Source organism: Lissotriton vulgaris, chromosome 5 (genome assembly GCF_964263255.1).
Source record: "Lissotriton vulgaris chromosome 5, aLisVul1.2, whole genome shotgun sequence".
Taxonomy (NCBI): Eukaryota; Metazoa; Chordata; class Amphibia; order Caudata; family Salamandridae; genus Lissotriton; species Lissotriton vulgaris.
Window position 1 is genome coordinate 151,332,477 of NC_141693.1, and position 14,322 is coordinate 151,346,798.

Sequence of the window (14,322 nt, forward strand, 5' to 3'; positions counted from 1 at the left end):
AGCCTGACTTCTCCAAGCAGGATCAGAACTCAGAGCACCTACTGCAACGCTGAATGCTTCCATGCTGGAGTAGTGGGTAAGACTCAGACTGGACCTGTTGGCACCCCAGGGGATTTGCTGTGGAAGGTGCTGCTGTACCATAGCCACTTTTGACTAATTCCTAAGAGTCAAAGGGGAACTCCTGAGTACGGCCAATAGTACACATTCCCTGGATGTGGCCACTCGTAAATGAGGAATAACCCCAACCACATTACGAAGAAGAAGGTGGGACAGGGATTTCTCTGAAGCCCCCCGACTTCCAGGGTATTGTGTTATTGCTTAGGTCCTAATACCTTTGCATGTGTACAGTTAGAAATGAAAATACTTTTTTTTTCTTATAAAAGCAAATATTTGACTGGACATTAATTAACAACACTGTTCATCATCAAATAGCTTTATTTCAACTCAAAGAGCCATAAAAGTACACACTAGCACATTTGATTCCAAGCACAATATAGATATAAAATGAATAACATAAGAACATGATAAAAATGCAAGATTCAATAAACACAATAAAAATTCACAAACATCATAGTCTAGTGAGCCTGCGATAAATCATGTGTAGTATCCCTTGGTCTTGAAGGATCCAACCTCAGGCAAGTTCAGGCAATTTCCAAGTTCAGTTAAAATGCATCAGCTATGTATAAAGAAAAATAGTTCAAATTGTGTTATTTATGCATGTTATAAGGTATGGCAAGATACCCTCCTACCGATTCAATAATGGAAAAAGACGTCTAACCGAGGCCTAAAACATAGCTCTGCCTGGGACCACTACGCTGTACAAACAGCTTGTAAGTGGAAACTGGGTTAAGGGTTCTCGCAGGCCCTAACTAAAGTAGAAGGTGCACAAAGCATATAGACAGTGTGCTCCAAGTCAGAATAAATGTGTATGAAGCACTATCCTAAAGAGTACTTGGCCCGACAGCCTTTTTTCTAATGTACCACATTGCACATAGGAAATTGTAATCAGAATATATGATGCTGGACCTGGTATATGGCTTGCACATTCTTAAAGCCGAGTGGCAATCCTCAAAACTAAAAGAGTCGGCAAAGAGGGACTCTCCAGCATGAGCACTGATTTGCGTAGACAGGGCATAAGAACAAAGGCCCACATGCATCAAAGTCCGTTTTTGCGATTCCTTTTTTGCGATTTTTAGGGAATCGCAAATAAGGAATCGCAAAATGGGATGCATGATTGAAATTGCATAAAATTTGCGATTCTGTAAAATTCGCAATTTTTACCGAATCGCAAATATTATGCGAATTCCAATTTGCGATTTTGCAATTCCCATTGATTCCTATGGGCCAAAAGGCCCATAGGAATCAATGGGAATTGCGAATTCGCAAATTGGAAATCGCAAAATGTTAATGCATTCCATGGGTTCAGTGGGGGGTCCAAAGGACCCCCCTGCACCCCTGAAATGTATTTTGAAGTGCATGTTTCACACACACATGTCCTAAGGACATGTGTGTCTGTAACATGACAGTGTTTTAAAATGCATCTTTGGGCATTTTGACACATTTTCGCAAATTACCACGAGGTTCAACCTCATGGTAATTTGCACCCCCTAATTGCAAATTCGCAATTTTAAAAGTAATCATGCATTGCTTTTAAGGAATCGCAAATTTGCGATTCCTTAAAAGCAATCGCATTTTTGGAATTAGCTAAAAATAGCGATTTTACCAAAAATGCTTCATGCATCCCAGAAACCTAGTTAGGAATTGCAAAAGGCCAAATTTTTCGATTCGCACCGTTTGCACTTCCTAAATAGGTTGATGCATGTGGCCCATTTTCAGCTCACAGCCAGCCCATAGGGTATAGTTTGTTGAGTGTGTCATTGCTTTTGCTCCACGTGCTGGTTAAGGCAGCCAGCGGCAGGATCCCAAGCCTGAACTTGATGAACCGGGATCTCACCGATGGAGCAGTCACATAGTCTATGTTTTCTTCTTGGGGAAAATTGCACTCAGCAGATAAAAAAGAGGCAGGCAAACTACTAGAGGGTGCAGTCGAAATTCTGCTGCAAAAGACATTGTTCCAATAGCTAGATTTAACAGATTCCCTGGCATTTTTAAGAATGGTGGAAGGATTCAGCCAATATTCCATCGGGCCAAACTTAAACAGCCAGGTTTTTAAACAGCATATCCAGGGACTCATGAGCGCCAGGCGATCATCAAGTATCTCCCTGACACAGTCGCTATACAGAGCCAGTTCTTCTCTGGACTAGTGTCTGGTCCAGTATAGGATAGGTTTTAGGTGGGCTATGTCAGAGGTACACCTGGGATTTAGATGAAGCCTCAGGGGCATTAGAGAGGCACTTTTAGGCAACCCCAGGAGGGACTTGATAAAGGAATTTTCTCCTTTACCTAATGGGTCAAGTTTGCAAAAGCCCCAAGGATCATCTGCATATAGCACTCCCCCACAGGTTTGGGCTTTGTAGATCTCTACTGCTGGCGATATGGGATATGAAGTTGCCTTATTAACAAATCTTAATATTGCCCCAGCTCTTTGCTTGGGGGTTAATACACTTTTTCCATCTTGGGCCCGCATTTATGGGAGTCACTGAGTCTAATGCCCAAGTAATTAAACTCAGAAACTTTCCCTAAGTTAGCACCCTATAAAACCAAATTCCCCCTGGACTTCTTGTGGTAGCTGAAGACCATGAACTGTTTTCTTTAATATTGATTTCAAGACCAAAATCCTTGCAGAATTAGCCGAACTTCCCTAAACAGATAGTAAGTCCATATAAAGTTTTAGGAAGGAGGAGAGTGTCATCTATAAAGAGCAGGTGCAGCACTTTAGACCCTACCATCTTTGGGGAGTCACTCTGCCAATCCATAAAGTAGGGAATACACCCTTCGATATATAAAAGGAATAGGGTGGGTGCCCATGCACACTCATGGCAGACACCTCGCTGAATGGGGATGTCATTGCTAGTTTCCCTACCTGTGCCCCATCTGACCCTAGCAAAGTTCCCAGTATAAAATTGTTGGATCAGGGACAGTACACCCTGGGGCACCCCAATCTTCCCAAGGACCTCCCACAGTTTACTCCAAGGGACAAGGTCAGATGCTGCTCGCAGATCAACAAAAGCTACAAATAGCAACCCCTGTTCAAAGTCAACCAACTTCCACTTAACCATCAGAAAGCGGAGGACCACTGGACTTGAACCTGGCCTGGAGGTGCGATAGAGCATTATTTGGCTGTATTCAGTTTCATAGCTTGATAAGAACTTGTTTGCTATAGATGGTTTGTGGGGATGATAGTTTCTTGGATCTTGCCAATTCCGCTTCCTAAAAATAGGTATAATTACCGCCCCTCTCCAAGAACCTGCTAAGGTGCCACCTGCCGAAATTGCATTAGAAAATGAGTTAACACCTTGCCTGCGGCGCCGATTCTCCCCCGGTGCTGAACATTCCATTCGCGGGTGTGGTCATGACGGAATGGTTCCGTCATGAGCACAGCACGACCGATGCTCATGATGAAACCGTTCCGTCATGAGCATCGAAGGGGTTAATATATGGAGTCCATTCTAAAGGTTTAGACCAGAACAAATCAGCAGGGAATCTGTTGAGCCCCGGGGATTTTCCCACCTTCTGTACTGATAGTGCAGTAAGGATTTCCTCCAGAGAAAAGGCAACTGGATCTCCATCCTTCCCCAGGAGAGAGCTGTAAGGTCAGAGACACTTACTGGAAGTTCAGAGTCAGCATAGAGGACAATATAGTAATCAACTCACTCCACCTCAGAAACATGACACTTGGGCAAACATGATCCCGAGATCACCTGTGCATTATCAAATGCCTGAACAGCCTACTGTGTATCGCTCTTGCTGCTTCCAGCATATCCTCCCAAATTTTAGCTTCCGAGTTGGCCTTATTGGCTTTAAAAGCCGCAGCATGAACCTTTCTTGCGGAGGTGATATCAGGCCTTATAATATATTTTAGGGCCCTTATCAAGCTAGATTTTGCCACTCCACAGTAGTGATCAAACCAAACCAATCATTAGACTTAGAGTATTTTTTGTGGGGATTGATCTCCTTTTCAAAAAGGGTTGGGATGGTGTCCAGTGGGACTCGATTTGTGCTGCCAGGACTTCTCAAATTCTTGAGTAGATCTCTGCCTGGATGTTTTGTACCTTTCCCATCTCAAATTGCACTTGTCATTAGTTAGGGCTGTTTCGATAGCAGTCAACATTGTAGGTTGAGAAAGATCATTTATTTCAAACTTATTAAGGTAAGTGAGAGTAGAAAATGATCACTTTCCTGGCGAAGGCTGATCTCTATATCTATCATTACGATACAGGCCCTGACATCCAGTAAGATATACTCAATGTTACTTCTATAGTTCCCCCTCCTGAAGTAGGACGGTCTCTAAATCTGATGGCAAGCGCCCATTACACGCTCTTAGGCCGTAAGCCATAATTATATCTACTATATGGAGGGCAGCTGTGCTTATCATCATGTATTTCATAGACCCAGAATAGGCTGGAAACCCTCAGGATTCATCTTCTTCCTTAAGCAAATCTAGATGGGGGGATAGGGCTCAAAGCAATTTTTTAAATAACCTGTGATAATTAGGAGATAGGCTGCTCAATGGATTTCTAGGAATGTAGATAGAAGTTTGAGGGTTTGGGAGGTTTTACTAAAATGGGTTGATCTATTATAAACATTCACCAGAAGATAAGGGATCCCATATCTAGGCGTTAACTTGAGTGCAAGAAGATCTAAGCAATTGGTACCAATTACCTCGATTGAGCAGTCAAGAGATGTTTTAAGCATGTATTAAGTCATTCCGATGGCTGGCCAGCTGATGTAGTGATAGCTTCAATACAGTATGACTTATAGCCCTGCTTATGGACCATGTCTAGCACCAAGGTCTCTTGGAAGAGGCAAATTTGAAATTTGTTGATATATTCTCCCCACTCGGGATCAAGCAGCTTGGATTTTATCCCGACTATGTTCGAACTAACACAATGTATGCTAGGTGGTGATTACTGCAGAAGGGGGTTTGGCTTTGGATGGGAACCAGACATGTCAGGGAAGTTTCATGGGCCTCGAGTGCAGAAGGATGGGACAAAATACTGTCTCTGTCAAAAGGCAAGGAGTGCACTCTCCAGCCCTAGTACAAGTCTCTGTGCCATTGTCGGGGACTGTAGAAATCCTGGCAACTGCATGGTAGGAGACAGAGTTACGCAGTTAATTCATCTCTGTCAGATCGCTACCACTAGCATGGGAATGATTTGGGAGTGGTCTACAGCAGGAAATCTTGTCGGATCATTGGTGTATGTTGCCCCAACTCTCTAGCGCTCCAGGCCCATCTCTGGCAGAACTCAATTTAAAGCAAATTTCTGACCCTTGGGGCAGTGGGGTGCAGAAATCTCGTGAAATCAACCCCTCAATTAGTACTTGTGCTACAAGCTTGATCTCAATGGAATCCCACTGTTCCTCCTGCGAGGAGAGCTGCACTACATGGACAATGTCAGAGTGGATAATCGAAAAACACTATCTGAAGTCTCTTCTCTAATGCAGGATCTTGTTCTGTAGTGAGATGCTATCCTCACGGGTGCCTGACCTCAATTTGGGAACTTTGATCATGCATATGGTCTGTGCCACCAAGGAATGCAGAATGTGGGTACCACTCTTGCACAAAAGGTCTTTACAGAACTTTCACTAGTTGATTAGAGCATTTCCTCGCTGGATGACAGAATGTTGTAGGGTTCCTGTGTGATTGAAAGGGATAGAGGTTAAACCCCTGCATATGGGTGGAACCCTACATGGATGCTTGAGAGAATGCTGGAATGGAGGCATTGGCGGGACTGGAGGAGGGCTTGCATAATCAAAGATTACAGCGTGATTCGTTGGCCTATTGAAGGGAACTGTCTGCAGGCCAGTGACGTCCCTGGTGCATGTTGCAGTAGAGGACAAAGGCCCCACTAAGCAGGCAGGCGTGGCAGATGGAAGGAGATTTTTAGAACCCAATACTTTGGCAACGGAGGTCTTGATGTCAAGAATCATAAATTTTAGATCATTAACCCCTCCCCTGCTCATGACGAGCTCAGCTCGTCATGAGGCACACTGGAGCTGTGATGGGAATTGCCTTAGCAGCCAAGGTGTTAAGTTTGTCTCTCAGTAGGTTGATTTGGCAGAGGGCTTCCTCCATTGTGGCTGGGCTATTATCTAATGAGGAAGCCCGAAACCGGTCCTAGAATGCTTGTTTCCTGTCCAGGAAGGATCTGTCCTGGCAGTTCGTGGTGGACTCTTCCCATTGGGCGCAGGGTCAAGACTGATTTGCATATGTCTGGGTCCAAAATGGAATTGCATGGCGAGCAAAATACAATGGATTTAAGCCTAGATCTCTGTACTAGGGTGAATGTATGACATCAGCTGCATTCTGTCCTTCAATTGTTCTTTTTGCATTTGTCAGCCCGAGTGGGACGAGTATGCCCAGACGTGGGTCCTGTGCTCTCCATGCCACTGGAGTCAAGCAATCCTGGCTGAGGAGGGCTCAAAGCCCGAAACCGGTCCTAGGATTCTTGTTTCCATCCCAGGGAGGATCTGGCCTAGCAGTTCGGGGTGGACTGTTCCCATTAGGCCCAGGGTCAAGATTGATTTGCATATGGCTGAGTCCAAACTGGAATGACATGGTGAGCAAAATAACGGATGTAGGCCCAGATCTCTGTATTGGGGTAAATGTATGACATTGTTCTCCATTCTGTCCATCAATTGTTCTTTTTGTGTATGATCTAATGAGGGTCTATCACTGAGGGGGTTGGCAGGAGGGTCGAGATATATTGTGACAACGAAGTAAGCTACTTATGAGTGGGCAGTTTTTGTGGAGTGACGAGAAACTGAATTGAAAAGGATTTGCCAGGATATGAGGAGGTAACCAACAGAATAAAGTGGTCAAAAACAATGTCTGAGAGTAGATCAGAAGTCCAGGAATAGAAGGAGGAGGATGCAGATAGACTTCTTACTATTGTGACAAGAGATGTTTTGATGGTGATGATCTTTAAGGTTTTACAATACATATTTGACACTGAGAGATATGTGGCACCTATTCATAGTAGGGGCAAGTCACTGCGGGTAGTCTTGCAGAGACATTGCAATGTTATCAAAGTCAGAATACATCTTATGTCAGCTTTCAACTGTAATGAGAAAAAACCCCGCTAACCATATACATGTAATCATTTATGAAATTCAAGTAGTCACATCACAATGGAGTGCATGCTTTGTAATTGCACACAGGGTGGGATCCCAGTATATTGAATTTAGAATGAATCGTCTGACATAAATATTGTGCTCCTAATATTGTTTACAAAATATCTCCATTTCGATTTAATAATGGAAAATCTATACCCAATTAGATGATATTACTGTAAACAATATTTTAGACACGATATTTAAGATGTTTCAAACTACGATAGTCTGGCATACATCACAAACAGGGAGTTCTTGCCTTCCCCTGAATTTAGGATGAGAGATGATGCCCAAATGCCCTTCTTGGATGGTAGCAGGAGTGAAATAAACGCATACAATCTTCCGGCAACACACAGACCAGTGTGCTATCTTTAATCTTGCTTTTTCTCCCACCCTATGCCTATGATGTGTGTGATAGTAATAGACAGACAACTGGTGCTGCAGAAAAACAAGGCAGTGCTGGTTCCGTGCAGTATTTAGTAGCGCACAGAATGTGCTGGGCCCCTGTGCTCCAGATTTCAGAAAACAAACTGTGTCTACACATAAACACAAAGCAACAGCTTGTTGTGATTTTGAGCAAGGTGTTTACTTTCTTACTGCATTATGTTGTATTACATTAAAGCCTGCAGTGTCTTTATTTAAACGTGTGCTTCATTTTCATTACTGTTTAGTTTTTCTCCTCCATTCACAACAGTAGGGTCATGGACTCTAATAAGTCGCCCTTGGCATGGGGTCAGAGCTCTAGGGGCATATTGTCAAGGGGATTTCTCCACCAGAATCTCATTTTAGCGACGTTCTGGTGGCGCTATGCCTTTCTCCATATTAACAAAGCAGCAACGCCGCCTTGTAAATAAGGCCTCTTTACACTCATCACTTACTGTGAAAGGGGCATGAAATGGGCACTCCCATTGCTTTTGACGCTGCAACTAGGTTTATAACTGAGGCAGCACCAAAAACACATGTTATCAAAGAGCAGGTGTTAGAATGGCCCAACGAGGATAACAACTTTTATTTCTCCTCGTTTTAGTTTTTCTATGTGTGTGGCATTCTGCAGCATACATAGAAAGAGCAAAATGCCATTATTTACTGTTTATGTGCAGGGAGAGCCATCTTCCTGCACAAAAAAAACCATCACTGCAATACAGGTACGTTACACTATAGTGCAAGGGTGCCTGCGCTGGTCTAGGCAGCTAAATTTAGCACCAGTGTTAGGGAAAACATGGGTGCACAATATTCTTGTGAATACAGTGCACCCCTGCATTTTGAAAATATCTGAGTGTTGCACTGATAAATTTGGCGCGGCTCCGTGCTCTGATGTTTTGTAGGAAATATACCCCCTAATGTCCACAGCACCTCTTCTGGCAATATGTGTCAACTATCAGGCTAGGCTGCCTTGAACCGTCCCTGCTATCATACAGTATCGACCATGCCACAGACTTCAGACCAAGAGCCTGAACCAACCTGGACAGAACTCACCAGAAGCTCTTCATTAATCGAAAGACCTCTTGCCTAATCCAGGGAAGACATGGCTTGGCAGTTCGGGCTGGACTGTTCCCATGAGGCACAGGGTCAGACTGATTTGCATATAGCCATGTCTGAACTGGGGTGGCAGAGTGGGCTAAAGAACGGTGAAGGATTAAACCCAGATCTTTTGACTGGGTGTGAGTGTTTGATTGATTCAGATGCTCGGTCCATCACCACCCCCGTTTGTACCGCTTTTGGCCGCCATAAGCGGGGCAGGGTATGCTCAGACGTGAGTCCCTTGCTCACTTTACCACTGGATTCAAGCAAGCCGGGCTGAAGACGGCTGGAATACCAGAAACCGGTCCTCGGAAGCTTGTTTCCGGTCCAGGGAAGACAATGGCTTGGCAGTTCGGGCTGGACTGTTCCCATGAGGCACAGGGTCAGACTGATGTGCATATAGCCATGTCTGAACTGGGGTGGCAGAGTGGGCTAAAGAACGGTGATGGATTAAACCCAGATCTTTTGACTGGGTGTGAGTGTTTGATTGATTCAGATGCTCCGTCCATCACCACCCCCTTTTGTACCGCTAATCCATGTCAAACGCACAAACTTCCTACTGTGAAGCAAGGGGCACCAAAATGTCCTGAAACATAAAAAAACTGCACCTGGCCTCCCTTTGCATCAGCCATTATATCCACAGGTAAATAGACTAAAAGATGCAGCATGCACAGTACTCCTCTGCTCACCCAGCTTGAATCCCTTGATGATCACTATCGCGGGAATGTATTTTAGACGCTGGGTTTTAAAATGGAAGTGGTGTGTATGTTAAGCCTGTACTGTTCACTCTTCTAGTCTGTGTTTTTCTGTAATGAATATACTCATCCTTGCCTTGTTACATCCTGTTGGCAAATCTCTGAATTCCTGCTAATAGATTCGCTGGGCTCAAGGGTAGCATCAGACCATCAGTCCCCATGGTTATGTCGAAGCCGAGGACATGTTGCTCTATTATTACTCATACAAGCAGGCTAAACACATTATTTTACTCAAGGATGACATTCAAGGCTTGGGTATTTTCTTTGTCACGACTTTCATTATGCGCGATTTGTTTACTGGGATGCATGTTGCTTGGATTGAATATTCTGCTAATCAATGTTCACACCTCAGTCTCTTCGATGAGCTATTTTTATGAGCTGGCTAAGAAAAGGAGAAATCATTTTTTGCCTTAAATGGAACAGTTGTAACAAGATCTTGGGCAAAGGCCTGCACTAATCATCCCTCCCCTAGAGGTTTTTGGGTCCCGGCCTTTAGCAATGCCAAGTGCACTGTGTGTGTATGGCATATTCATCTTGGACGTCCTGATCTTAGGTACTGCTCTCAGCACCTTTTCTCCCAACATCCAGTGAACTTTCCCTTAGTGACCTACATGCAAGATCCTCCCATACAGTCAAGCTCAATTGTTATACTTTCTTCACTCACACCTGTTAGAACTGGGGGTCTCTAGTTGGCAATGGTAAACACCTTTGACCAAATAGGGACCCTTGCCTTCAAGTCAGGGATAGCGGATTACACTACTGGATATCCCCTGCTCATCCCCTTGGTTGCTTGGCAAGAGCAGACAGGCTTCTCTCAGAGGCAGTGTGTAAAGCATTTGTGAACACATGCATTAATACAGTGAAAACACCACAGATGGACACCACACAGGTTTAATAAAAATAAGTATTCTTTATATAAACTTAACACAAGACCATAAACGACAAAAATCCACAATACTGTAATCAATAATAATTCTTCAAGATGGTAGAAAAAGTACAAAAATAGGTTATTCACTTAAAAGCAGTCTTTAGCAACAGATAACCCCAACTGGAGTTATCACGACATCAAGGTCAAAGAAATCCCAAAGTAGGGCGCGGACCGCGAGGTGCACGGCGTCAGGACCAGAGTCAAAACAGACCCACAGAGAACAGTACCTGGGAAACGTGAAAACAAAGACTGCTCACGGGGTAGGGGAGGTGTGGCGTCATTGGCACATTGTAGCATTAGTTCCTTACTTAGGGGGAGTTGATGCGTCGGTGTCCTGGATGCTGCGCAGGCAGGGAAGGCGTTCGTTCTGGACCGGAGAGGAGGTGACGTCAGGATGGCACCGAAAGCACGGTTCCGTACGATGTCATGATGTCGATGGATTCTTGACCACCCACGTCTACGATCGGCTCCGCGATTATGTCGGCGTCGGTGTCGATTCGGCACAGCAGCACGCGTCGGGCCAGCGTTGCAAGTTGGAGCAGCCCTCATGGCTATGGCAGGCTTACAATGTCGCCCTCTGACATCGATGTGGCACGGCGGCCGGCATCGGGTCTACGTTGCAAATCATAGCAGCGCTCACGGCTTTGATGCAGATGACGGCATCGCTCACCTGCGTCGTGTTGCAGAATTCATTCTGTAGCAGCTAGAACAGCAAGTTCCAGATGCAGGCAAGCAGAAGGGGTGAAGTCTGGTATCCCGAGACTTCGGTCAGGAGGCAAGCTCAGATCAAGCCCTTGGAGTAATATTCTGCAAGATGATGAAAGTCCTTTGAAAGTTCCTTCTCTTCTCCTTGGCACTGAAGACACCACTGTAGGCCAACCAAGCAACACAGCACACTAGCAGGGGGGCAGTACAACTCTTACAGCTTTCTTGGTTCTTCTCCTTGGCAGAGGTTCTTCTTGTTGTTCCAGAAGTGATCTAAAGTCTTGGGGTCTGGGTCCCTATATTTATACTAGCAAATCATTTGTCCTCTGAAGGCAGAGGGTCCTGTACCCAGTCCAAACCAGTTCTGTGCAGTCCTAGAGCACTGTGTTGACAAGACCCCTACTTTCCTTTGACAGTGTGGGCCAGGGACATCAGCTGCACCACAGGAGGAGAAGCCTGCATTGTGGAAGGCAGGCGCAGCCCTATTCAGACCCAGGTGCTACTCCTCCCATCCATCTGCATGCAGATAGGTCTATTCAGCCTTGTGCTGACTCACCCTGTCTCCTGGAATCCCCCGGCCCTGTCACTCACAAAAACCGACACACAATACACAAGCTGGCAGAGGCAGGCTAGATGGTTAGGCAAGAAAATGCCTACTTTCTAGAAGTGGTATTTTCAAACACAGAATGTTAAAATCAACTTCACTAAAATATGTATTTTATCATTCTGAGTTCAGGCATACTAAATTTGAATTTCCACCATGTTCCCTGGGTCAGTTGATATTATAAGATGTTATAATCAAACTGCCCATTCTGGCCTATGGGGACTGGTAGCCTTGCAATAGTGAAAAACGAAAATTGCTTTATTCACTATTAGGACATGCCACACACACCAGGGCATGTCCTACCTTATACTTACAATGCACCCTGCCCTTGGGCCTAACTTAGGGTTGTCTGATATGAAGAAAAGGGAAGGTTTAGGGACTGGCAAGTGGGTGCACTTACCAAGTCGACATGGCAGTACTAGACTGCACACCGGCTCTTCAAGGGCAGGCCTGAGTTGCACTTTACAAGCTGCTTATGTGGATGGTACAACCAGTGCTGCAATCCCACCAGCAGGATTTGATGTACAAGCCCTGGGCACACATGGTGCACTCTACTATGGTCTGACAAGTAATTCAAATTACCCAATCAAGTAGTCACCAATCAATACATCAATTTAACATAGGAAACACTTGCACTGTGGCACTAAATAGCAGTGGCACAGTGCCCAAAGCATCTAACCAGTAAAACAGATCAAAAACAGAGGAGGTAATCAGTAGAAAATGGAAGGGAGACTCAAGCCAATGATACCAGGTCTAATAACACCTAATTTTATTTGTCCATTGAACAGCACATTCCAGGCTTAGGGCCTGCCTCTGAGCCAGACTCTTTAATACGTTCTTCAGCCTTATTAATAATATGTATGATTCCATTTGTGATGTCATCTACGGGATCATGTGTGATGTCACAAGCAGTAGACTGCTGGGACTTACTGCTGCATTGCTTGTCACATTAGGCATATTTCATTTGTTTTTGATTTCATTTTGACACCAGAATCATCCTTTGGCCATGTGCACTGAGATCTGGATGTGGAGTGCAGCCCTTGGCCATCGCTCGCCCAAACCCTGTACCCCCAAAAAGCCACAGTGCATGTCTGAAAACTCTGAGTAGTCAGGTCGGGGTAGAGAGCTTTTGGCCATGTCTTATATACGGCCCCTCTAAGCAACATGCCCACTGCACATGGTCTTCATCTGTGTGCATTAGAAGCTGGAGAAAGGCCATGCCCTCTAGCAATTCCTTCTTCCAAGCCCGTATGCCTTTAAAAAACATCATAAATACCATTTGTTTGCGTGCAGATAAGTTTGCATACAGGTCTTCTTCTTTGGCATGCCCTGTGCCCAGCACAAATGCTTCCAGAACATTGGTAGTACTGTAGGCCATAAACAGCAGTGTCTAAGTGTAGGGTGTGCTAATCAGCTATGTGTTGCTTTCTCATGTCTATAGTTGTTCCTTCTCGAAACCTGTTTATACATCACTACATACTGAAAGAACTTGTTAGACAGAAGCCCTTGACACCACCCTGTGCACACATTGGCACCAAAACATATAACTGACTAACAAATGCCACTTTAAAAACAGCCAGAGATCTAGACATACTAGTATTACCCCAAACCACAACATAGCACATTAAACACACCTCCCTGGCACTATGGTGAACATCACATAGCACCAAAGCCATCTAGTTGGCTAGTAAAGAATGTCTACCTCAAAAGCATATTCATATCCCATTCTGCGCCAACAATATATAGTAGGCAGATCATCATGGCATAACCATGTGCACAATACTGTACCAAAGCCATATATGTGGCTAAACATTCACTGCTACCTCAATCACAATTACATATTCTAGTCTATACTCAATTCTTGCACTAACAAAATACATTTATCACACCAGTAGTGAAGTGGTGTGCACAACATGAAACAAAAACCATCTAGTTGGCAGACAGAACTTCCACACCACAACTGTAAGGTAATTATATTTCAACTTCCTGTACTCTAAAAGAACAGATCAGATATTTCATAGCAAAATCACATGCACAACATGGCACCAAAGCATTGTTGGGTAAGTGATGCAGCCTCAACATCACATTCACTTGCGACCATTAACATAGATCAGAACTTCTTTTATGTATTTATTTTTGGTGTCTTTTAATGCACAGACATGACCCAAGGGTATCAGAGTGCTGTGCCTATGTTTGATAAACATACACAAAATCGCAAACCTTAAAACAAAGCAAAGTTTAACAAAAGAAACCAGTGATATAAGGTATGTTGTAACAGAGTTATAATAAAACGACCACCGTTTGTTTATGAGTCACTGAGATGGATTCTCTGGGATGGTTTTTCAAGAGTCTGCTTTGTGTCTGTTTTATTCCCGATACCTGTAGGACTATGTTTGTGTGGCTTCTACTGAAATGGATGTGTTTCTGCTCTGTACTGGTATTACTCTCATTATATCTGCCTCTGTGTCCCAGGGACAGGCTCACCTTGACTTTATGAGAGGAATTTGTTCATAAGGAACTTTCTCACCTCTTTCTTGAAGATGTGGGTCAATGGGTTAGACCGAACTTTGGGTAGT